This window comes from Osmia bicornis, chromosome 5 (genome assembly GCF_907164935.1).
Source record: "Osmia bicornis bicornis chromosome 5, iOsmBic2.1, whole genome shotgun sequence".
NCBI classification, from domain to species: Eukaryota; Metazoa; Arthropoda; class Insecta; order Hymenoptera; family Megachilidae; genus Osmia; species Osmia bicornis.
This window is the reverse complement of record NC_060220.1, coordinates 3,780,045-3,804,389: the sequence shown is the minus strand read 5'-3', so window position 1 is coordinate 3,804,389 and position 24,345 is coordinate 3,780,045. Positions and strand designations below refer to the sequence as shown.

Below are 24,345 nucleotides of genomic sequence, written 5' to 3'. Positions count from 1 at the left end.
CTCGCCGTGTTCCTTATTCGTACAGGGAAAAGTCCGGGTCACGCGAGAAAGTGTCCGTTGCACGGCATAAAAGTTCGCTAATAACGATCAAGAAAAAGTAACGCACCGACGGTTAACTATTTAGCTAGCATACCGTTAGACAACGTCATTTATTATCCGGCCTCGTGTTTAGTTTTTCTCTTTTTATAACCTCGCTACACGAACCGACAGCACGCCTGTAATTTCCGCGCCCGTTACCGATTAATGACCGATTTAAGCTGATTCCGTTGAAACATTAGCCTAATAACTTATCCGCGACGTATCCGCGATCGCTGGCGCCGGAGAAAAACCGTTCCTCGTTAATTAGAATTAGAAGAATCGGTCAGTGAAGGACAACGGTGGTAACAAGATACCATCGGGTGAATGTCCGGCAAGGGTTCCAGAAATAAATATTCCATATTTTATAAAGTACTCTGTACAAAAGGTTAGGGATATCAGAGCGACTAGAGAAAAGGGAAACTTAGCAAAAGGAAGGCAAGAAGGAATAAACGCATCGAGCGAAAAGAAGAGGGCAACCGAGAGATCCGAGGTTCGGATAGGGTAACGTTTGCCGGTGTAGGGCCAGCAGTTGCATGCCTTAATAGAAACACCCACGCCCTCATTATGCAGATATCGTAAACATTCCCCTCATATGCGGAGCACCGATCTCTCGTATGCAAATCCTCACCCTCCTTCCTCCTCATTTCCCTGTGTTTCCCTCGCAGCGGTGCAGCAGTTTGCACGCCATCGCGTAAAGCAGTCGAGCAAAGAGCCGCAACCGGGTGCAGCCAGTGCAACCGGCTACAGTTTAGTGGTTCTGGCCCCGTCTTTGATGTCAGCCCCCGCGTTTAACGAGCCGAGCAGACCAACTTAGACGAACGGACGACCGGTGTGTTTCGCTCGTGAAAATAATCATAGCGCGGTTATGATTCGCGTAACGAGTCTCATCGCGGATGAATTACGAAGTCGTCGTCGTCGTCGGATACGCGAAGCGATTAGGGAATAGATTTATAGGATTCAACGGATAAGGAGACAGTGACACGTCCCGTCGGTCGTCCGCTCGCGAAGGGGACGGATCGCGAAACGACGAGGCGAGACCGTGGACCGGTTCCCTCGGCCACCACCACCAATCCCAGTGCCGATCGACGGCATTCGATCGGTAGCTGGACTTATCAAAGTCGCGATTTTCCTCCTCCTCCGTTGCCACGTGGACAGTCACGCGTGAAGTTTCGCTCTAATCGCGTTTTGTAAAGCGTCGATCGACTTTGTAAATAGGAAAATGCCGGATAATTGGTGTCGCCGGTGCAGGTTTTACGTAAACGCGTTAATTATCGCGGGGCAAAACAGGTGAGAAGGGAATATATAGAGCCGTTAAATCAAAATTATACGCGCGACCAGAGGCGGCGCGGCGAGTCGCGCTACCGGCCTCTAAATGTAAGTAAAGTACTTACGTACGTACATACCGTCCCCTCGAAACTTAATTGCCCGGAGCTGGAGCGGCCTCTCGGCCTCGACTAATCCCGCTCATTTAATATCCATCGCGCGTAGACGGCGCGTTTACAAGCCCATTACGTGTTATTTAGTGTCGCGCCGGTGAAATTTTCCGTCGACGATACGGCATCGAGACGTCGCGATTCGTTCCGTACGTCGGTCGTTTCGACGATTTACCGGACGTCTGCCGGGTAATCTTTGTAGGAATAGAAGCGTGTTCCCGAACGAACTCCCGTCGTCGCTTTGTCCCGAAGGTTTCGCGTCCGTGCGGGACGAAGAGGGACGAGCGGAAAGAGGGAAGAGGAGAGGATAGAAGGAGAATGGAAGAAGGAGCCGGGTAATAAGTCGGCGGAGGATGATGAGTGGCCGGTGCAAATTAGCCAGCACGTAAAGCAACCACCCCCGACGAAACGGCGGTGAAATAGCGGTCAGAAACGAGGGAGCAGGGACGTAATATCGCACAGGGCACCGTTCCGAGCCTCCAGTTAAATAAAAAAAAATAAAAATAAAACACCCGCCTCGTCAGCCGGCCTTGGGAAGCTTAATGAACGTCGCGTGCCACTCGCCGCGCGGATCTGTCTTTGCGATCGCGAGACAGCGTTAAAAGCTCCGGGCAACCGTGCCTCAGTAAATTAACTATTAATTCTCCGCGATCCTTCCCTGCCGGCATTTGCGGTCGAGTACGAATCGCAGCGGGAACTGTTGCTGGATTTATATTATCCGTACGCGACACGAAACGATTCCACGTTATCGCTGTATTCCAAACAAAACCTTAGGCGTTTGGAACAGAAGGACGAACTTAAATTAAGTCTCTCCTTTTTCTCATCGAGCTCGTTTCCTTGTTTTCGTTTCGTACGAGCACGAAACGTTGGAATGCACGGAGAATCGCGATTTGTTAACTCGAGCAAGGTCGCGATACACAAAAGCGTAACACGGTTCGAGAAGGTCCGCCATGCAAGATCGCGATCTTACTGGAAATCCTGTCGCGGATGGTAAACGCGAGCGCAGAGTCAAGTGCACAGGCTGAACGGAAAATGGAAATGTCCAATTAGAGGCGCGCTAACGGGGACGATTAATTAACGCGACGGAACCCTTTTAACGGCCACGGACTTTGAGCCTTCCCCTCGTTTTTTCCGTAAAGGAACAAGGATAAGAAACGCGATGGGAGCAGGCCTAGAATAGAAAAACTAAATAACCGACTACGAAATTGCTCGTTTCCAGCCAGTGGAATTCCACTGGAACGCTCCAGATACGGATCTACTTATTTTTGAAACCTTCTCCTTTTTTTCTTTTCTATATCTCATTCGCTAACGATTTTATAAAACGCTCGTTTCCCTCGACAGCGGCGAGTCTTTATTTACGAATCGATATCGTTGTCTAATAAATATGGATATAATCGGGTGTCGTGCCGTTAATCGGCATGCCCGACGTGCAGATCCAGCTCTCGATTCTCATTTCCCGTGTCCAAGGAATCCCATGATCATCACGTGCATCGCGAACGCGATCATCCGCGTGTTACACGAATTCAACAAGAATTTCGCGACTCTTCGTCTTCGTCGAAACAACGGGAGACGCGCTGCTCGTACGCATTTCCGGCATTTTATTATCGTTGCATTCCTTTAATCGAGCACGAGCCAGCCACTGCGTAACGTCGAATCATCGTTTTTCGATCGCGCTTCGTTTACTTATCAAAGTTGCAAAAGAAAAAAATGGCACAGCCATTACGAAAACACTCGACGTTTGCTTTTCCTCGTTACCGTGTGTATTACGGAAAGAATGAAAGTGTAATTTAACACCGAGGGGAACGTAACAGGTGTACGCGAGAGATAATTAATGATCGGAATTCTGGATACAAATAGCAACATTATTATTTCCACCGTTGTTTACCGATACGTGACCAATTTTCACGACTTGTTCCAGGCATCGAACATGCAAATAACCGATCCCATAAGTGCATCGTGAAATTCGATGAAGTCAAGCATTTCCACGCAACGAACAAACGAGTATGCCTGCGGTTCGTTTAACGAACCATGTTGCGAACGAGCCTACCTGTTCTACAGATGATCGTTACTGATAATGAAACGCTTCGATGTTTAGTAGAGGATGCCTGGTTGCTTGGTAGCAGGAAAAGTAGAGAAAATTCATGGATCGAGGAATACCTGTAGTATAACGATTTTCTCGACACGCTTCTAACGTGGAGGATTAGTTCTTCAAATACAGTTGTAACGTAATAATACACTGAGAACATTTTTCAAACGGAAAATTGATGGGTTGAAATTTTCCCTGTTGCAAGGCTATCGCGAGCTTCCATTCGCGATTGTTAGCAGCTCCTAGGCGAGACAAAAACGCTCGACACTCGCAATTCAATGGAATGGAATATATCAGGTTCGCCCTGTTTTTATCTTTTTACCACGTTTATGCTAATCAGACGCTGTATGATTTACTCGCGTCGCGTAAAGAAACGTGCGACGGGAAAAAGTGTCGTTGAATGGCACGATAAATATTTGTCGATGTTCTAAAACGCGAGCAAAGTAGCGGGAACGGCAGCAGGCACCGTAAACGTGAAATATACTAGAGTTTATAGGATTATCCGCGTTGAAATCGGTACGAGAGGCTGCTTCGTCGATCGCAGCCAGTTTCTGTACGTAGCCAAGTAACGCGCGACGCGTCCTACATAAATCACTAGCAGACATCGAAAGAACCTTTTGAAATTATATAGCTCGACCACGAGACTCTACTCGCGGATTTTCAAAGTCCCTTCCAGCGATATCACCGGTATCTAGATATCGGATCAAACCGAGTCATTCAGTGGTACCGACTTTACCCTTCTCATCGATCCTTCCCTATCGATCGGTTCACCTAGCTTTCTCGCGATTTTTCAATGAAAACTCTGTTTTGCTTCAGGTATTTCTGTGTACCATCAGTTAACCGGAAATACCCGTAACGATCACGAACCGATCGTCATTTTTAATTTAAGAAAACTTTGTATATTTATTTATCAAATTGTCCTGCTAAAGTAATTCTTCGAAGGAAACGACGAAAATAAATCGTCAGGCAGAAGGTTAATAAGCTTCCGGTCGGTAGAGCGTTAAAAGGACGCGTCGGAGTGTCGAGAACAAGCTTGAGAACACGTAAATCAATACGGGATAATCTCCGGCGGACATTCAATACACGCGGCGTGGGTGTCCACAGCATCATCCAGGGTGCTCCCCACTCCCGACACGCCACGAAGACGCTTCTTACAGTACAGGAAAATTACGAAACGAAACTTCAGGGCCGGCGGAGAGATTAACGGGTGCGGTGCACGCGGGGCGTCGGCCGTGACAAAAAGCGATCCCGTCGAATGGAGCGTTGATTAACCGCGTTAAAACAGTATCTCTCAAACGAGCCGCTGCACGAAATTGCAGACGGCCGAGTCGTCCGTGGCGATATAACGCGACGAGGGAACGATTCAACGGCGCCGGACGGTGCAAAAAGTCCCGGCCGAGTCTACCGCGAGACCATTCGTCGATTTCACGTGCCACTTCGATCGGTGCCGAGTAAGCTCGAAAACCGGTGATTTCAACGCCGCCCCGTAGCGAGAGAGCAGCGTGTTTCTCCCCGCCTTCCTCCCAATTTATGCGAGCATCCACAATCGAGCCGTGTCGTGGCGAGTCAACTCGATTGCCGTTCGACGATTTTATTACCGTTGAAATTATTGGAACATGATAAATGGAGGACCCAACCACCCCGCGCGACGAAGAAACCTCGACTCGAAGGACGTACGTACGAGCGGAGAAATGGTTCGAGAGAGACGACGAGAGGAAGGTATAGGGGAACGTGGATGGACAGTGAGGATGGATGAACGGATGGAGAAGGTATTATATGGCGAGTACGGACGCGGTGAGGCGAGTTTTTATCGTGGCCGCCATCTGCCGACCGATCGTCATTACCGCGCTAAGTAATCCTTCGTACGATTGTATGTGCCACGCCAGGAGCACGCCACTGCACCTCGTTACGAACGCGTATCCTTTATTTTTTCGCGCCTGAACCGCTCCGACTCGGCTACGTTTTTGCCCCGCTGCGGGTACGATTCAGCGTGAATCTCGAAGAGGTCATCGAAATAATTAAAACACCGATGTTGTTACCTTTGAAGAGCAAGGCGATCGGAATCACACGGGAAGAAAATCGAAGCTCTTTCTCCGCCCGGCAGAGTTTTTTCCGGTCGTTGATCAGACGCCGACTCACCACGCGGAACGATTAAACGGTTCGCTAGGATCGCATCTGGCATAGCTTGAATGGGGAAAGGAATGTCAGAAAAGCAAGAGGCTCGGCGTAGCAACGAGATTTCCAGCGATCGTACGCGTCCATCCTGTGCTTCGACCGTTCCTCGATTCGAGGCGACGCGAGGCGAGAAAACGACGCGACGCGGAATCGAGCGACGCGTAAACCGATTTATGCCAGTCACGAGATATCTATGTCCATACCTATGGCGCCTCGTGTCCGCCTCCTCTCGCTTCGATATTCGTGTTACCGCTTTATCGGCCGGATGGATTAACCGATCTTTTCGACGATCGTGAGATCGCAAGCGAAGAAACGCGCTCTGATTGCGGCAATAAGAGCATTTCGCGCGGTTTCGTTTGCTCGAGCAGGAGAAAAACGTAGTGCAAGAAGGGAATATTCCCGATTCTCCGAGTCGGCGAGGGGATCGGTTGGCACGAAATGCTTCACTGCGCCCACGACTCTCGACGACGAGGCTACAATGTAGCAGGAAAAACGCGATCAACCGCGGCGACCGCGGTACGTTGCGGCGCGCGAAATTTTTACCACGATAAAAATCGATGGAACAAGTCTCTTCCTTTGGCTGACCGGTAAGGAAAACCGCAAATCGAGATACGGGAGCGGATCTTGCTTTGAGCGCCAGCGGTCGCGACCGATGGTATTATTGTCCCTCTTTCGATCCCCGTTCTTTGCCAACGGGGAAAATTATCGTAATCGCACTTCCTTTGCAGGAGATACTTTTTCGTTCAATCTCAGCCCCGGCATTGTCGTGTTCGTAGGAAGAGAAAAGAAAGGTGACGCGAAGAAGCGAAATAAATGAATTTTCTTTCATCAAGTTTCGACGAAGCATCGAATAATTGCCGGTCGTTAAATATCGCGACTAATTATCGAACAAAGAGCTAATTTTTGCACTTTTTCGTGACGCGCGCGACTGGAACGCGAGAAAAGAGAAGACGAGGAGATGCATCGAGGATGATCGAGAGCAAGCGTTTGGTAGGCGCGTCGCGTCTTCGCGAGGATATCGCTACCTTCCAAGGAACGATGCGTTTTTGCGGCAAAGCGAGAGACCGCGAGTTAACGATCCCCACTCATCGACTTTCATCTCGCGTGCATCCCGTGGACGTCGTTAATACCCGAGGATTTATTGGTCGACGAAACGCGCCACTTTCGATACTTCAAGATAGACAGAGCCCAACCATTTAGCAACCGAACACGCTTACTAATAATCAATCACTAGATCGTTTATTGGTCGTTCAGATTTATCATCGGGATTAATGTTAAAGCAGAAAAAGTTACGATCTCACTGGGAAAATGAAAGATACGACACAATGAAAGTGTTCGGTTAAAAATAAAGACTTCGACGTGGTAAAAGAAGAAATATAACATACTTCGGATGAAACAGAAATGAAACTGCGTTCTGTGTATACAGATTAGAAATACTATGTCGTGAAAGGGTTAAACGAATGTTTGCCTACTCAATGAAGGATTCTGAAATGGTAGAGAGGAAGAAAACGGGTGGACAGGTAAAGCGAGCGCGAGCAGGAGACACGCAATTCCGGACAGGTGCCACACGCTGGGTCGGCCACCATAGCCGGTTAATGGGATTTCGCCGGTTTCCCCGTCTTTCTGCACCACGAGCCGTTCGCGATAATCGTCGCATAAAGTCGGCACATTATTGCGTTATAGGGATCCGCGGTGGTATCGCGCGATATTACCGGTGTTCCATCGAGCCACGTAATGGTGGCCCCACGCGACGTTCCTCTCGTCTTCCCAACGAATTCCTGCCCCCGACTCCTTCGCTCGATGCCTCTCTTAAATTCCCTGAAATAAACGGAGACCAGCGAGGAAAAAACGCAGAGCCAGAGACGATTCAGAGAATGTCCACCCGCGTCGTTCTCCTCTGAGACGATCCGTTCGATAGTCCTAGATCGTTTACGGCTAATCATCGCGAGGAATTATCTGCGGCATTCGTGACAAGTTCGTAAATTTCGTCCTGGATCGTCCGAACAGCCTAGGAATCGGGGACAGGAGGTTAGTCAGGATTCCATCCGTTCCGGGCAGGGTCGACTAAGGACACGAGGGTCCTTCAAAATTTCAAAGGAACTCGACCGTGGATACGATCTAACCTTCGCTACTTGTATCCTGATAAGCTTGAGGTTACAGTATGCGTATGTCACCGGATATTAATTAGTTTTTTATCCCTACGGAATTAATAAGAATATTAAATTCCTGATACGCCGTCTTGTTCAGATATCCTGCACTCGAACTAATCGTCGTCTATCGCTATTTTTAATTAACCTTATCGTAGTTTTGTTTCAAAATCCTTGCGAACATTTGCAGAAATCTTATCCTGGCTTTTTGAAGACCTCGTTTACATACATTATTTTTGCTGCAACCTCCTTCGTAATTAAATGTAGCAATAAAATTAGCGTAGAATCTCGTAGCTGTAATAGACGGGTACTTAGGAGAACTTATATTCTGATTGCGGTTCAGGTGACAATGTTAACAGGTTTAATCCTTCTGACTAGTCATTTTATCTTTAACACATCTATTAACGATATTTCCACTATAATAGAAGATAAATCTATATGAATCCAGGTAGAATCCATAGATAAAGTTTGACGTACTTTCTATACATTTAAAGTTCCCTTCTTTCGAAATCTTCGTTTATCGAGATCAGATAAGAACGATACGTTTCGACGTGGATTAAAATTAGAATCAGATAAGAGAGACGGAACGATAAGTAATCGATACGAGTCACTGACAATGACGCGTCTTAATCGAAGGACTAACGAGTTCGAGTAGGTTGGCGAACGCAGCATCGTGGGTGTCGGAAGGGTTCGGCGAGATCCGAAGGGAAGGTCGATTTCGGCAGGACATCATAGAGACGTTGTTCGCGTAGGACGAGCTTCCATCCAGTGGATCGCGAGCGTGGTTACGCGCGTTGGCGGACACAGCTTTCTAAATCACTCACTGCCACTCCATGGCTTTCTCTCTTTTTCCTCCTTTCATCCTCGTCCCTCGTCACCGCGTTTCTGTTCCTCCACGAAGCGCATGGATATGCGCGACAATGTCCCAAATGACGGTCTATTTTCGAGAGGAGACCGTCGACCTCCCGGCGAATCGTAAAAGCGTCAAAATGAATCCATTAAACCGAGAACAGGTACGGTGGCCGAGTTGTTTCTCGCGAGCGACCGTGTTGCGCCACTATAGAAGCCGGAATGCGGCAGGAATAAATTTTCCTCCGCATTCTATAAACGAATCCGGAAGCGTTTGCTCGAAGGACGAACCGTGACGGATGTCACGGATAACGGCGCGAAAAATCGATCGAAAATCGCTCGTGTCTGCTGGAAATTCGGCTCGATCGGAGAACACGCGTGGATGCAAGGAACTCCGGCAATCTTTTGTGCAACGGAAAAAGAGCGGCGGGACGAGAGGGGCTGGTTATCTGCCAATAACGAATGGGACAAGACTGCGGCGGGCCTTCTAGATGGACTTTCGTCGTAAACTGAGAATCCAGGAATTTAGGAATTCGAAAGGTAAGGAACACGCCCGTTCGAGGATTAAGGGGAACCGGCGCAGACGATAGCGCTACCGCTGAATCTCGCCGCATCGTTGCACCGGTGCATCCTAACTGCAATTAGCGGTCTATGGGTCAGGTGAATCGTAACGGTGGTTCTCATGTCGTATCAGCCCTTTTTCTTTCCGAGTGTAACTAACGATTTTATTTCAAGTTTCATGGAAATTCCAATACGCACACACCCACTGCAGTGATTCGAAGCCTGACATTACCTAATCGACCTACTTCCGTATCTGGTTAGCCGCTTCCCTTGGAGATTACGCTTAATTCCATGCGCAAGGTGTTCTTATCGAGAGAGGACGTGGTCGGCAGACGTCCGGAAATCCAGCCAAGAAAAGAAACAATTTCTCCACCTAATATCAGTATTTTCTCGAATTCGGTTCGATAAGAAACCTGATCTTTTACTTTGAGCTGCAATAACGATAACGATATCGTAGACGAGCCGACGGTGAACCAGATTGAGAACCCCTTAAGGAGCCTCTCTGAGGATTCCGATGACGACCAGAGACTTTAGGAAGACGACCTACTTCGCTCGTTTGCATCGGACCCGAGGCACTACCTTTTTTTTTTCTTTTCTTTTTTCTTTTTCTTCCCTTCAAGACCGCAGGTAGCCCAGATGACGTAATGCAACCGGCCAATCGTTGCAAAGGGCAAAGTCCCAGGCACAGAACAGCCGGGAGTACGCGTTACTTTTCTTATTTCATGGTTGGCAACCGAATGAGAACAAGAAGGAAGAAAAAGAAAAATCAGAGGATGTAAAAGGACGAATTGTGGATAATCAGGAGAAACCCTAACGTAGAGTACTTTAAGGGTTAAAATTGAAATTTCAGTTAAGAAAATCACTTCCTAACGAAAAGGACAAGTATTATCCATCATCTTAGCACGGCGTTATGTATGCAGATCCGATTAAAGAAAGACCATCGATGTAAATCACGCTCGATGAAGATATCTTCGAGGAGAGAGCGGGAAAGAGGCGCGGGAAGCAAAAGGTGGCGCCAATTAAAATTAATCACCTCGGTTGAAGGTATAATTCCAATTCGCGATGATTTTTCACGACAATGATCGCGTAATTTCGATTTCAACGATCGATTAGTAAAACGCGTGTAATTAACGATATGTCGAAACCCCGCGTACAATGTAACGCAGGTTGTCGTTTTTGTTGCTTTCTTGCGGTAAACTTTCTTACAGAAAAAGCTGCACGCGATTTTACCCGTGAACTGGTAATAAAGGAAGTAGGTAATAAGTAACCGTAATAAAACACTCTTTGCGTGTATCAAAAGCCTTTTTTCTTCGAACGCGTTGCTCCTGTGTAACCAAGGAGAAACAATTTGAAAAGGTAGTTTGGTAATCGACGTAGACAATGTATACACGATCGTCGATGCTTTGAATCGAGCCTGACTCGGCTACTTTGTGTTATTAATCGTTAATCAGGCTCGATATCGATCAATCTGAAAAGATTCGAACGCTTCTTTCAACGCCTATGCAACCGCCTCGCAAGAGAAAATTAACACTCGAATGGTTCTCTAATTGCTGGCGAACGTTCAGCTAAGAAATAAATTCGCGAAAGCCCGTGACACGGCAATTCCGATGAAACTTGTCCGGATAATTAGATTTAATTATACCCGTTACCTAATCACCTACTATTACCTACACATAATTTGGTGGAATTGCAGATAATTTGACGAAAATTTAAATAACGAGATTCGCGCAGTGCAATAATTTTAACGATTTCAGTCGGTTTTCGGGGCGATTTTATTTTAACACCTTTTATATAATAACCGGTCGCAATCGGTGTGATTAGCGCACTTTTAGAAGCGAACTTAATCAACGCTCGACAGCATCGCCGCCTTTGCGATCTAAACTGGTCGCCGTTGTAAGATCGGTTCATTCATTCATGACATCGATCGGAAAATTCATTGGTTCGATACCGAGTGACAGGGGCGCGAAAGCACGGATCGATGGATCGATCGTGTCCGATAATCTTCGAATCGGTATCGAGAAAATTAACGAACGCGGGAGCGACGAAAAACAACGAAAAGGTATGAAAGGCTAATAAATTCTTATCGTTGCGGTTCGTGCACGCTGATTAGAGCGGAGCGGCGATTATTTTCCCGTGGTTCCGATATTTAACGCCTCTCTATCGAGCGTTATCGATAACGGAGATCTAGTGTATCGACATCAGCAACTCCAACTAATAATTATCGAGTTGATTTGCCCCAGGTACTAGTAGCTTAAGTTGATTTAGACGGCACATCGATGGGTAGCGCAACTTTAACGCGGAATAAATTACGTTCCTCGAGCAACTTTGAATGGGCACACCTTTTGCAACGTTGTTGAACATAAATTCCACATTCTTAGAAAAAGGAATAAAAACAGGAATTAAAGCTACAGTGAATCGAAGAAATAGTGGTACACCTTGCTATCTTGTAATCACCTCAACTATAAATATCTACCTCGTTCCATTACACTTGTACGTTGCTTATTAAGATACCAATATCTTCTAACAATATTTCAATTACATTTTCGTTTCATTCATTGTACGTTCAGCGATACGCGTCGACGATGAGCATCGAACGTTCACGGTGAAACTATCGAAGATCGATACCCTTTCGCTCGGCTCTCTCGGAGTCGCCTGAAAGCACCTTTTAAAGGCGGCGCAGCACAATGGAGAGTCGCGGAGACGGAACATAAGGCGAAGAAAAACTGTCGGTAGAATATGGTGGCACCGCGTGCGGAGGAGTAGGAGGAGGAGATGGTGGAACAAGGCGAAGAAGTAGCAGCGAAGAGAATTTATTACCGCGGGAGGACCGCGCGGGTCCCCGAAGAGAGGAGAAGACCGAGCATAAGCAGTTAGGGTAGCTGCAGGAACAAATAACGGAGAGGTGGGAGGGCCGCGATACCTACAAATGAGGAGCGAGAGAGAAAGAGAAAAGGTAGGTCCAGCTTCGTAACAGGTGTACCGGAGTGCATCTTCGACGAATGCCCTATGCACCTGAGCCACGCGAAACTTGGACTTAGAATAAATTTCCAAGCGTCACCTTCTACAGATGTCGGAAAAATCATGATACCGGTACCGTAACGCTCTTAATCTCAACAATTAACGGCGCGATCATTCGCCAGGTGTAGATAAGTATTAATTCAAAGAAATAAAGCGTCGCCGTTTGCGAGCAATGATAAATCTGACAAGGTACAAATAAACCCGCAGCTGATACCGATACGCGTTTGCCAAAGGAATGACTACTTTTCGCGATTATCGTATTTCCATGGGGACAGGTGTTGCTACCGATCGAGCGAGCAATAAAAACACGTATTAACAGCATTATCCCGTTCGGAAAGACGTTGGCACGGTAGCTGTTTCTGCATTTTGGCAACCACTGTTGAACAGGAAAAGAACGTGCAGCTCGAGGAGCAGGGAAGGAAGATCGGGATGCTCGATAACGTCCGGTTCGCGTCCGTACGAGAACACCGGAGTAAGGTGGTCGTTCTTCATTTTCGGTCGAAGGCGCGTGGATGTTGGGCTATCGATATCTCGATGCGTTTCTCCCCCTTCGGGGCTGGTCCGGACCTATATCTATCTACCCACGCGTGGCTCGAGAGACCGGGTACCTGTTGGAGCGGATCGAATAAAGAGTAAAAAGAGAGCGAGAGGAACACAACGGCCGCGACAACGACGACGAGTCGAGGCAACGAAGAGGCGAACGACGTCCAGTTTATTGCGGAGACTCGTTAACTCCGGTAGCCAGCCTCTTTGGCGACTCGGTGATTGCGCCAGGTAGGTATACGTACACCAACTTAAGTATCTGGCCCAACCCAGCTACCTGTTCGACCATCGAGAACGATCGTTTTCCTAGCGGTGACGATCGTTCAGCAATCGTTACGAACCGGCAGCCACGAAATAAGAGTACGCGAATTAATCCGGCGGGAAACGAAGCAGAAGAGAAGATAACTTACGAATCATCGAGATTAGCGATCGTAAAACACGCGTCTAAATGATCCCGATCGATCGATTCGTCTCTTTATCTCGGCGCCTGCTGCTTCTTCTCATTAGTCTTTATTGATACCTACTTTTATATTCGCTATTTTCATTTCGGTTCAGACGAGATTTAACTGTACCGCATCGTTAAGAGAACGAAGAACCATGTGCGAAGATGCAAAGGGTTCGCGGGATTGCACGTGTACCAGCCGCGCGCACGGCGCAGCCTCTGAAACGAGATGCGCGACCTTGAACTCCAACTGCAGGGTCGATCGATAGGCGCCACGCGTCCCTACTGACCTATATAAACACCAGGAATTCCGGGAGTGAGCGTGCCGCCCGGAAATGCAGCTATGGCACGCACCGGAAACGTACCATTCGATCGAATTATTAATTAATGAAATTTTCGAATTGACAACGAGTAGGAATATTTTATTTTAATTCGATTATTCAAAAAATCGTATGAATTTCACGCTTCATATAACATCGATTTTCACTTTTAATAAAGATCAAAGTAAGATTTAACGTTCACTGCGTGGGAGAGTCGCGTTTTTGTGGATTTTCATTCGTCTAGAGTTTATAGTATTTTTACTATTCCTACTGACAACCGGTCGTGTGGTAATCGCGAAAAGCACCGTATCAAAGACAAATCTTCCTGCCCTGAGAGCAAAGTCAATCGCGCCTGCCAGTTAAACGCACGCGTGGGCGTTAATTACTCTGTTAAAACCAGCTCGCGTTAGTAGGAGTATTACAGGACACCGTGGGCATAAAACGTCGACAGATACGAGCGACTATCGTTCGACTTGTTTGTAAGTACATATTAAACTGGCGCGTACACGACCGATAGACAGGATTTTCATTTGTTTTTTTAAACGGATTGATGGAAAACCTCCCGCGTGTCACTGGCGGCCAATCGATAATGTATTGTACATACATAGTATCGAGCAAACGTAACAGTGTAACGTTGCAAAATTAAAATCTGCATCGATCACGTATCGATCAATATCGTATCGCGTTTGCTTTCGTTTCAATCTAATTTCCAGTGTGAAAGAAAAATATATTTCTGCATATTCACTCTCAAAAGGAAAATTGTCTATTCATTGAACGATTAATTAAATTGGCACGGTGCTCGATCCAGGCTGCAACCCCGCCTCTCGTTAAAACAAGCCACTCGTTAACCGGAAACAAGGTTTCCCATCAAATCTGCATAACAATGTGCTCGAATTTAAATACCGTTTGGTCGGAACGCATGGTTTGCGTTAAAACGTCCTCGGTAACTGTTCTTCGCAACATTTACGGTGATTGCACGCGCGATGCGGCCAACGCGAAATCGCAACAATGCGCCGGAATTACGCGTTTCTGCAACGTGTTACACCGGATGGGGTGCGTATAGAGGTTGCCGCAGTTTCTGCTGGTACAGAGAGGAGAGAGGGATATTGATTTCTGGAGAAGGTACGGCGAGACAAGATAGCCTTCGGTGTGCATCCTAGCGTACAACCCGACCAACCTGCTGCTGGCTGCGGCGCAGGGATGAATTCACGGTCAAGGACGAAGCAACCCCTCCGAGCTTTTCTCGCAACCCTCGCTTCCCTTTCACCCACCACCACCACCATCCCAACGAGCAATCCCTGTGTAACGCTTCACGGTACGGTTAACAACTCTATCCTCTGCTCGCTGGTTATCTGCGCTTCGATCATCCCGAGAACACCACCTCTTTCGCGTCCGTACGCACGCGGACCGATCCGCACGTGTTGATAAAGAAAATGAAAATACTCGAATGGAATCGAGCGGGCATCGCTAATTTTCCGCCGTTCCAGCCTCTCCGAGCTTTCTTTTCTCGATGAACGAGGAAGTAAAACGCGACGGAGAAAGGTGGATTAGCATAACGGTGAACGTTGACGCGCGGTTCGATGCTCGAAACGAGAATTTATGCCGGTGCTTCGTGGGGACAGATTCACGAGGACAATAATTCCGACGATCCACGATGCCCGAGGACACACCGAGAGGAATAGGCGGCAACGCTTTTACGTAAGCGTGTATACCTTCCACCGTGATTCTCGTCGGAGATCGACCATGGACAGTCGGGATAAAATATGGTTGAAAGGGATTGGCCGCGTGTTAACCAGCGTTACACCTGCGAGCCGATGAAGAAACTCCACGGACAACCACCTACGCGCCGCTTCCTTCGATGTTATTATATCTACCCAGACGAGACACGAATTAAGTAGACGAAGATTCACACGCTTTCCTACCGGGTCCGAACCTGTTACAGACTTTGTAATATTATACGAAACTGTTGGAGTTACTTAACCGCGTGATTTATACGAAACGCGTGCAAATTCCTCGCGTTCTGCTATCTTTTAATCGCTTTAACCCGAACTACACCTATGAGTTCTTCGGCGACTCCACCCTGACCGATTCAAACGTATCATTCGATCTTTTCTTCTATCCTCGATGCTGTTTAGAGTTGGCCAGATCATTAAGATCAACAATACGCAGTATTCTTTATGCGACGTTTACATTTCGAACGTAATAGCCAGCTAGGTCTAGCGCGAACTACGAACGGCTGCAATTTGCATCGAATATCTGGTACGGGTACGTAGAACAATCTTCGTACACGCAGGTGACAATTCGCCGCGTGTATCATCGCTGTGAGATTTGCCTTCGCACTCGATTAGCATAATGGTCGATCATTACGACACCGTTCGTACGATTTCCGTGGGCGTACGCTCGAAATCGCGCGCCAGCAACGAACTTCGTCGACGAACAAAAACAACCGTTACTAATTCTTATTTATTATAGTAAGTCCACCCGGGAGATAAAGAACGAATCGATCGAAACATTGAAACAACGTGAACACGTTCATGAAACATCGATCGTCTTCGTAAACGTTCAGTGTCGTAGAGATGTCGACAATTTACGGCAGACTATCAAAGAGTGATCGTTAAACCGTTAATCGATGGCCATTACGGTCGTCAACGATCGACACCGTCGTTTTCGTTATCGTCTTCTTCCTTCGCGGTGCATCCCATCGCCATCTTCGCGAATTCAAGGCTTGATCTGGTCGAATTAGCCAGGAGAAACGCGCTCGGTTTCCATCACGGAATCGTGACAAGGTTCTGCACGGGGAAATACGCGGTGATTCTCGATATCGGTCTATGGGTATAGGTAAACGATTAAGGGCGTTTGATTAAGCACGGTAGCTGCGGGACGGCGATCTCCTTCGTTCGCGCAATTACACCAAATGGATTTCCTAATTGCGGCATAAGAGCCGCGCCGCAAGAGATTGCCAGCGTTCGAGCATCCCGTACGAACGAAATGGCGAACGATCCCGATACCGGTCCCGACACGTTTTCCCTTTCCTTTCTTGCGGTGTGCCGCGTGTGTCTGCGGCCACCATGGAAGACGTCCATTTCATCGTGGATCCGATTCGATCAGCCGGCATCAATTTATCCAACGAGTTTCTCACCCCCGATCGACTGGCATTGAAAAGAATCATCGTCCGCCACGACGCGTCCCGATCAACATTTCCACGGACTAGTGAAATTCCGTTTGGATGCACGTATCGGGAGAACAGGAGGACGGGGAACGGGCGAGAAATAAGAAAAGTCGCGCGAACGAACGACAAGCTGTATAATCGTCTTCGCATCCTCGACGTGTATAATCTTATCGCAGAGATAGGCTCTACTTTAATCTTCGCTTATTCTATTTCTGCACGAGCACTGTTCCCTTAGAGGGCCCGCAGAACGAGAGCAAAGGGTGTAAAGGGTGGCAGCCAGAGCGGAGGGGGAAAAGATTGCAGGGGCTGCGTTCAGGGAACGCACCGAAAGGCCTTGGTATCTGCATAGCAAATTGGCGATCGATATACGGTCACCGTACGGCGAATCGCGCGAGCCTCGAATTAAAGCTTATAACTTTCATGTCCGGCGCAATGTATCATTATGCGCAGGGTAGCCCTGCTCTTGATGCAGCAGCTGCCCGCATGCGGGACGCGACGACGCTGCACCGTCGCCGCCGCGCCAACCGGTGGGCGCGAATATGTGCATAAAACACGATAAATCGTCCGGCAAGATACGGATCGACGAATGACAAGTCGCTCGGTGGGCGGTGCTCCGCGGTCTTTTTCATCGGCCACCTCTCGTAACATCAGTCGTGAGGAATTGTGAAATCCAGGGGACGTTGGTGTCGCTTTGAACAAACCATTAGAACGGTACACCTGTTCCAAAGTACAGGTAAACATTGTTACTTGCTTGAAATTTTGATAGCGATTCGATAATCAATGTTCCACCGTATCGGTAAAAAAATGGTAATTCCACGTTGCTCGTAAGCCCGTTAGAACGTAATAACTGGCAGGTTGTTCGGCGTATCGATGATCGTGGCGACGATTCTCGTAAGTTAGCCTCGCCTCGGGATCGAAAAGAAATAACAGGGTTCGAGTGGCATTTTATGGAGTCGACGAGCAAAAACAATATTTTCTCGCCGCGGTTGGAAGAAGCAGACGAGCAGAGAAGGAACCACCTGGAGGAGGTACTCCTCGAGGAGGATCGACAAGAAACGTTTTTGTTGTTCGGCGTGTTTGCAAACGAAACCGGACAGCCGTGACACCTGACACCTGGTGCACTGTCGTCTCGCAGCGTGTCTTTTTCACGCGTCCGAAACACGCTTCTTCTTCGTTTAATCGTTACACAGGTAAAGGAACGCGAGCGAGACAATAGGAGGCACAGTTCGCACGATTAGCGTTCCATTGACCAGGCCGTTTGCGCGTCAATAAACTTTCGTTACGTTCGAAGTCGAACGTATGTATGTACTGATTTTCTTCGCTCGAATAGGATTCCTTCACGTTTGTTTACGCGTCGGTGTTAAATTCTTACGTCAATCGCGAAATCGAATATATTGTCTCGCGTTTCGTGTTCCGTTCCGTTCCCTTGAATACCGTATCCGTACGATTTCAATACCGTCCTGTTCGATACGAAACAACGCGATTTGCGAACGCTATTCTATAACTCCGCTACGTGTACGACGCATAGAGGAAGACAATCGAAGGAAGAGGATTTACGAGCGATTCTATATTGTTTCGCGTATGAAATTCGTTTAAGTCGATGTTACTTTTAGCTGAATGCACGCGCGTGCAATGCCCGTACGTTGGTTACATCGACACAAAGGATTAGCACGCGCATCAGAGTCACGAGCCGTGAAGGGACACGCGTAAAAGAGATTGGTCGTAGCTGATCGTTCTACGTGGCTGACCTAACGCGCGTGTTCGCTCCACTTCCGATGTTAAAACCTCCCTCGCACGTGACACGCTACTAGCTGCACCTGAATATCCTACAAAAATGCTTCGTCGTTACGTGCACCCCTGTTCGGAAGTAACCGGATGCTCGTGGAACGTGGATAAACGACACCTTAACGTCGCTCTATTCTAAATATCATTCGATGAAAGTGTTGGCAGTTAATTATACTCAAGTTTGATCTGTCGATGATAAAATTAAACGAGCTTATAAATTCGTTACGACGTTATAAGAGGGAAAAGGTCGAGCGTGAAAAGAGATGTGTTCATACGCGTTCGCCCTAACACGCGCATCCGCTCTACTTCCGACGCTTAGCGCCGCGACGCTTCAACGAGCTCGCCGCATGCTGTTAAACCGCCCTCGCACGTGACGATGGAAGGGCAAGTTGTGTGACACGGATTATAAATGCACCTGTGTGTGCTGTGCACCGAGGGTGAAGAAAAGAAAAAGGCTTTTGTACCAACTATTAGTTATCGTATCCCGCGAAAATTGTCCTTGTTAAAATGATTTTTATAAAATAATATAAATTCGAAGGGAAAGAATTCATAATGGCGTTCATTAGGAATAATGCGATACATTGTATTCTAGAAAACCTGGGTTGCGACACTATGGAATCAAGTCAGGAATTAGGTACTCTAAACCTAGTGACCTAATTTTTCAATTTTAATTATTTTAACCATTATATTCATGATAAGAGAAGAAACAAATATTGAATAACAATAGTATTAAACTGAAAGCTTAAATTTAATTAAAAATCAGTGGCGTTTCGATGTGTCTGACTACACGCGTCTGTTTTCACTGTGGCATTTAACGCGTTAAAGCGATCGAGTTGCACGTTGTGGCGACAGCTTAAAACGGCACGTTGCGTCGCTGCTCCGATTTCTTTAGATGACAATGTATCACTACCGTTCCGAGAGATTTCTTCGATGTTCATTTCGAATCCATAAAATGTTTCTAAAGCGTATACTTTTTCGAAACAGCGAAGCGTACGTGTTCGATAGATACGAGGATACCTATCGATAATTACATTGTACGAATCGAAAGATGATCGTGTAACCTTGCGAAGATAACGCGTGTATCGTCGACATAAGCGGCGTGCTGCTTATGTCAACGCTTAGGAAAATCGCCTTCTCTGGCTTACCCAGTAATGGTTAAAGGTTCCCGCGCATCCGATCCTCTCAAAATTCAACCCTTTCCACCTTGCGACACTTAAGTGGAATTGACGATGGGTTGGAAGTAAAGCTCCGACGGTAAATATAATGTCACGAAATCACAGAGAGGCCAGGCACTGAACTTACTTAAAATCGAAACAACGTTCGTTATCACAGCTAGCGATCGTCTCCGAGCCGTCGCGAGGAGTTTCTTCAACGATCGGTCGACACAAATACACCGGAAATACAATACGTATAGACGATTATGAAACAACAAATCAACACCAATAATCCTCCGATGATCGATCGCGATCGAAATATCACACACAATACACGCCGCGAGGCTGTTATCTTTCTTACGTTTTCATATCTATAACAGCACGGCACTAATCTTTTGTCTCTCACTATCTTTTTCTTTTTTTTTTCTTTTTTTACTTCATTCGAACAAATGGCACTAGAATTAAATGGGAGGATAAATGTTCCTCGGTATTTACGATCGAACGTCACAGAAAAAAGTGTATCCTTAGCTCGGTGAACACACACGTTTGGAGCGGACGCACTTCTCAGTTCTGTTTGTTGATCGCGTCGTAAGACGCTCGAAGCCGATACGTTTCGTAAATAATATACAACCAGGCACATCGGGATCACAGAATTCTTCGGTCCGTCGGTATCCAACCGATCGTGGATTTACTCGTGTTACATCTCCACGTTTCTTCGATGATTTATCGAATTGTAAATATCGTGTACAGCGACCGGTGGCTGTTCAATCGTATCGCGATTAATACTCGATTATCGATACGATCTGCGAACGCGTCTCCCTTACGCGCGAGATGACAAAGAAAAAACTGTCCTTCGTTCAATCACTGAAGTCGAGCGGGAAAGGGTGGTTTCGCGGACACCGGAGCCACGGTAGCGTATCTTCTTTCCTCCCGGTTTTCTCTACGCTCGTTCCTGTTTTGTTTCAGTTTAGTCGTTGTCGCTTTTCTGCCGTATACGAGCTGATTAGAAGCGAGAAATGGTGGAAAGAGAGAATCTGAGAGAGGCGTTGCGTACCATTCACATAATATGACAACACACCGACCCTTCCAGTAGCGCGGTCTCGCGCCGACTGCGAGGCTACGACGGCTCGCGGGTTTCACCTTCGGCCGTGTTCGACTCCCTTCGCCCCTCTCCGTCTCCTACACGTGCACAGGCCTCGTCCCCACCGATTTTCGTGTGTGCGAACCTTAACTCCCCTTCTCTCCCCACTGCGCAACCCGTGCCAGCTACCCCCACCATCAACTATCTTCGGGTAGACTCGCCCCCCTTCGTGTTCGCCTCGACCTAACCGAGCTCAGTAGGCGCGAGGTGGGCGCACGAACACTATCGTTTCCCGGTGTACCTACGGGAATCGAACCACGCCTATCCCCCTACCCTTATACTCGCGACCGGCTACCTCGTGCTGTTTTTACCGGCAAGGTGAGCGATAGCCAGACAGAGAAAGCGAAACCTAGCGGAGTAGCTACGGTGGAAGAGAAGAACAAGACGACAGAGAGGGAAGTCTCTTACTGGTTTCTCTACTCGGGCCTGCCCACGCGCCGAGGGTGAGTTCTTGCGCGCGCAAAAGCTTTCCGAACACGAATATCCTGCCTTTCCGTCACTGAAAATCCCGCGCATTCGACAGGATCAACCCTTTTTTTCCCCGATAAATTACGCAATTTCTTCACGCATCGATCAGGTGAGTAAATATGAGGGACGTTTGTATTTATTTGACAGCCTTCTTTGCGTGCGCAACAAGTGCGAATCCTCTAGCGAAACGACAGTAATGAAATGAAATTTTTTCAATTATTCGAAGAGAATATATGTTCTAACTTGTACACAGTAGGCGGTAATAAGCATCCGGTGGTTTCTTTCGAAGTCTTGGATAAAAATGTCTAACGCGTCTCGCCTCTTCTATGACTTTTGTAAATAATCGTCCCTTGAGATATTGACACGTGGTTAAGGTTCTAGCCACGCTTTAGACACGTGTCCACTATGTCGTGAGTACTCGCTAAGTGGCCGCTCGACCATTTCAATTTTTTCTAGACACTCGTGTTTACCTTCTTCTTTTCTTTTTCTTTCTTTTTTTTTTCCTTTAACGGAAGAACCGGCACGACAGCCCAATAGCACACGGAGAACCGTAAAGTGCAGAATACTCAAGTCGATTTATTTTAGGAGCTCGTGTGCCATGAATATATTCAAGGCTCGTCTACTTCCTTTTAAGCGTTACACGCAGCTCATTTGCGACGTATTAACGCGGCATTTCCATATTTAACACGCGTGTTTCCCATCTCACCGAACGAGTTTCGTTTCATTCGCAGAAAATACCGTTCGAGGATATTAATGAAAGTTTAAAGCTTGAAGCGATAATTGCGTGGGTTTTATCCTTTGGGAAGATCAGCGATTTGGTAAACTGTTTTTTCCCATGTTTAAGAAGTCTGATAGGTTATCGATTATATTAATAACTTTAATGAATCAGTATCGACGCGATGACGCCGTCAAAGAATCCGTTGCACTTTCGAAACGATTCCTCGACATTCCACCCACGCGGCCGTTCCACGAGAGATCCGCAAAATCAAACATAATTATAGACACGATGTTGGCGTATGCATAGATATAAGCACATAGGCGCGTCATTCAGCCTGTTGTTTCCTGATTTCTTTGCCAATTTCTACTCTGTGTTGACGTAACTCCCGTGTGACGACGTTCTTGGTTCACTTTACGCTTGTATAATAAATAAGATATTTCGTTACGACTTCCTTGATTCAGAAAATAGCGTGAAAATTGGTCGCGTTGATTCGATGCGACGCCATCTTTTCAATCAAAACGGTAGCAAGAACGTTATCTGCCGTTTGTAAAGAAGTTCTGTTCTTTTTTTTTTCGAGCGACTTTCATGTCACGACGACGTATCCCACACGTGCGTACTCGCATTGTCACGCACGCCTTCGAAGGTTGCCGAGGTTGCACCTGGGTCGCACGCGTACCCACCTTTTCCGCAAGAAAAAGATCCTTACCTAAAGGCACGAAGGAACGAATGCACGCACGCACGCACGAGATGATCCAGCTGTTTGATCTTTGCCACGTGCTCCCTTTTTATGTTCCCTTAAATCGGGGGTGGGGTGGCTTCTTAAGGGCATCTGCGTTTACACAATTCTCACGCGATTGTTCAATTCCGGCTCGCGACGATTCATCGATCTTCCTTCATCGTCGTGTTTGGATAAGAGTCGTTTCGAAGAATCGCGAATACCTTCCGAATATCTTTCAAACTACATACTTTATCCTTCGATCTGCTTAATCGTACGCGTACGTGTAATGTTGCTTTGACCGGTCTAGTTTACACGATAACAACAAAACTCGAGTTGGAGAGCATTCCTCGTTCGTTACAAGAGGAACGCGTAGGCAGACCGACGAAAGACGCGTTTCACGTAGGATACGGTGTGGAGAAAAGGGCCACGGCGACCCGTACAAATCCCAAAATAAATGTCATCGTGTATCATCGTGGTAACGTAATCCCGGATCGCGAAGACAAATGGCGGCAGAATACGATACGATGCACCGCGGTCGGTCGGTCGTCCGAGATGAGCAGCCTTCTCGTTCCACGTATTTACATACCGCGACGAACGAAGGCCCGTAGAGGACGGGCCTCTGTCCTCTGAAGCGGGAGTAAAGGCACAAAAGAGGATCGAGAAGAAGGAAACGAGGGAGACTCGGTGTGTCACCAATAGCGCAACATCCACGAAGGACGGACGATGACTCGTCTCTCGGTAAACTAACAGACTCGAACTCATTTTACTCGAATCTCACAACTTTCGAATATGCAAAGCAGATTTTTGCTAACAATTTCCGTTAAGTTTTACGTGGAAAAATGAAGAATTTCAGTCAAATTGCAAATTTCATCCCCGTCTATCACCAAAAAATGATCGAACCGAAATGAAATAAATGTAAAATGAAGCATTAGTAAAATTTATTTGAATGGACAGGCAAGTAGTCGCGGCCCTGAGAATGGGAAAACAAATCAGCCGGTCATGCGTCAAGATTTTAAGCAAACACGTGGTACGTCCGCACGTTCGATGCGTGAACAGTGAACACGCAACACAGTCCTGGCTGGTATTAAAAAGCGCGATCGTTTGCTCTGTCTCGAAGACCACTTTACGGGTACGTTATACACCCTAGAAGAGGAGTCTAGCTCCGAGAACTCTCCTCCCGATTTAGCTGCGACGTGTCGCGGCGTCTACTCACCTTGAGAAGGTCTCCTCTCAAGGTTGAAAGGTCTAACGACCGACGATGAGCGAAGGTGCAAATCACGGCGAAGGAACACGAGTCGCGCAAACAATAATTGCTTCGACTCTGATTAAAATCGAAGTTTTGAAATCAAAAACTTTTCACTTAATAAATCAGAATTTTGCCAAGACACCAAGAATCTTACGAATTATTTCTTGAAAATATTAATTTTCCATGGATCGTTAAATAAATAAATTATGCAGCGTGAAGATTAAGCAATACAGCCTGTTAAATGATCCATGCTGAAGTATCTTAATGTTACTCCTATAACTCGTTAACCAAGAC

The 24,345-nt window shown here is 47.1% G+C and overlaps 1 protein-coding gene and 1 long non-coding RNA gene across 2 annotated transcripts in view; one reads left to right on the top strand and one right to left on the bottom strand.

Moving 5' to 3' along the window:
• Positions 1–24,345, bottom strand: part of LOC114880531 (protein glass-like) — a 48,724-nt gene that overhangs the window by 14,901 nt on the left and 9,478 nt on the right. The window lies entirely within an intron of this gene.
• The window catches only part of LOC114880550, a 103,008-nt gene continuing 99,782 nt past the window's right edge, over positions 21,120–24,345 (top strand). The window contains exon 1 of the long non-coding RNA XR_003790099.2: positions 21,120–21,478. This is a non-coding gene — a long non-coding RNA (uncharacterized LOC114880550). The remainder of the gene's footprint in view (positions 21,479–24,345) is intronic.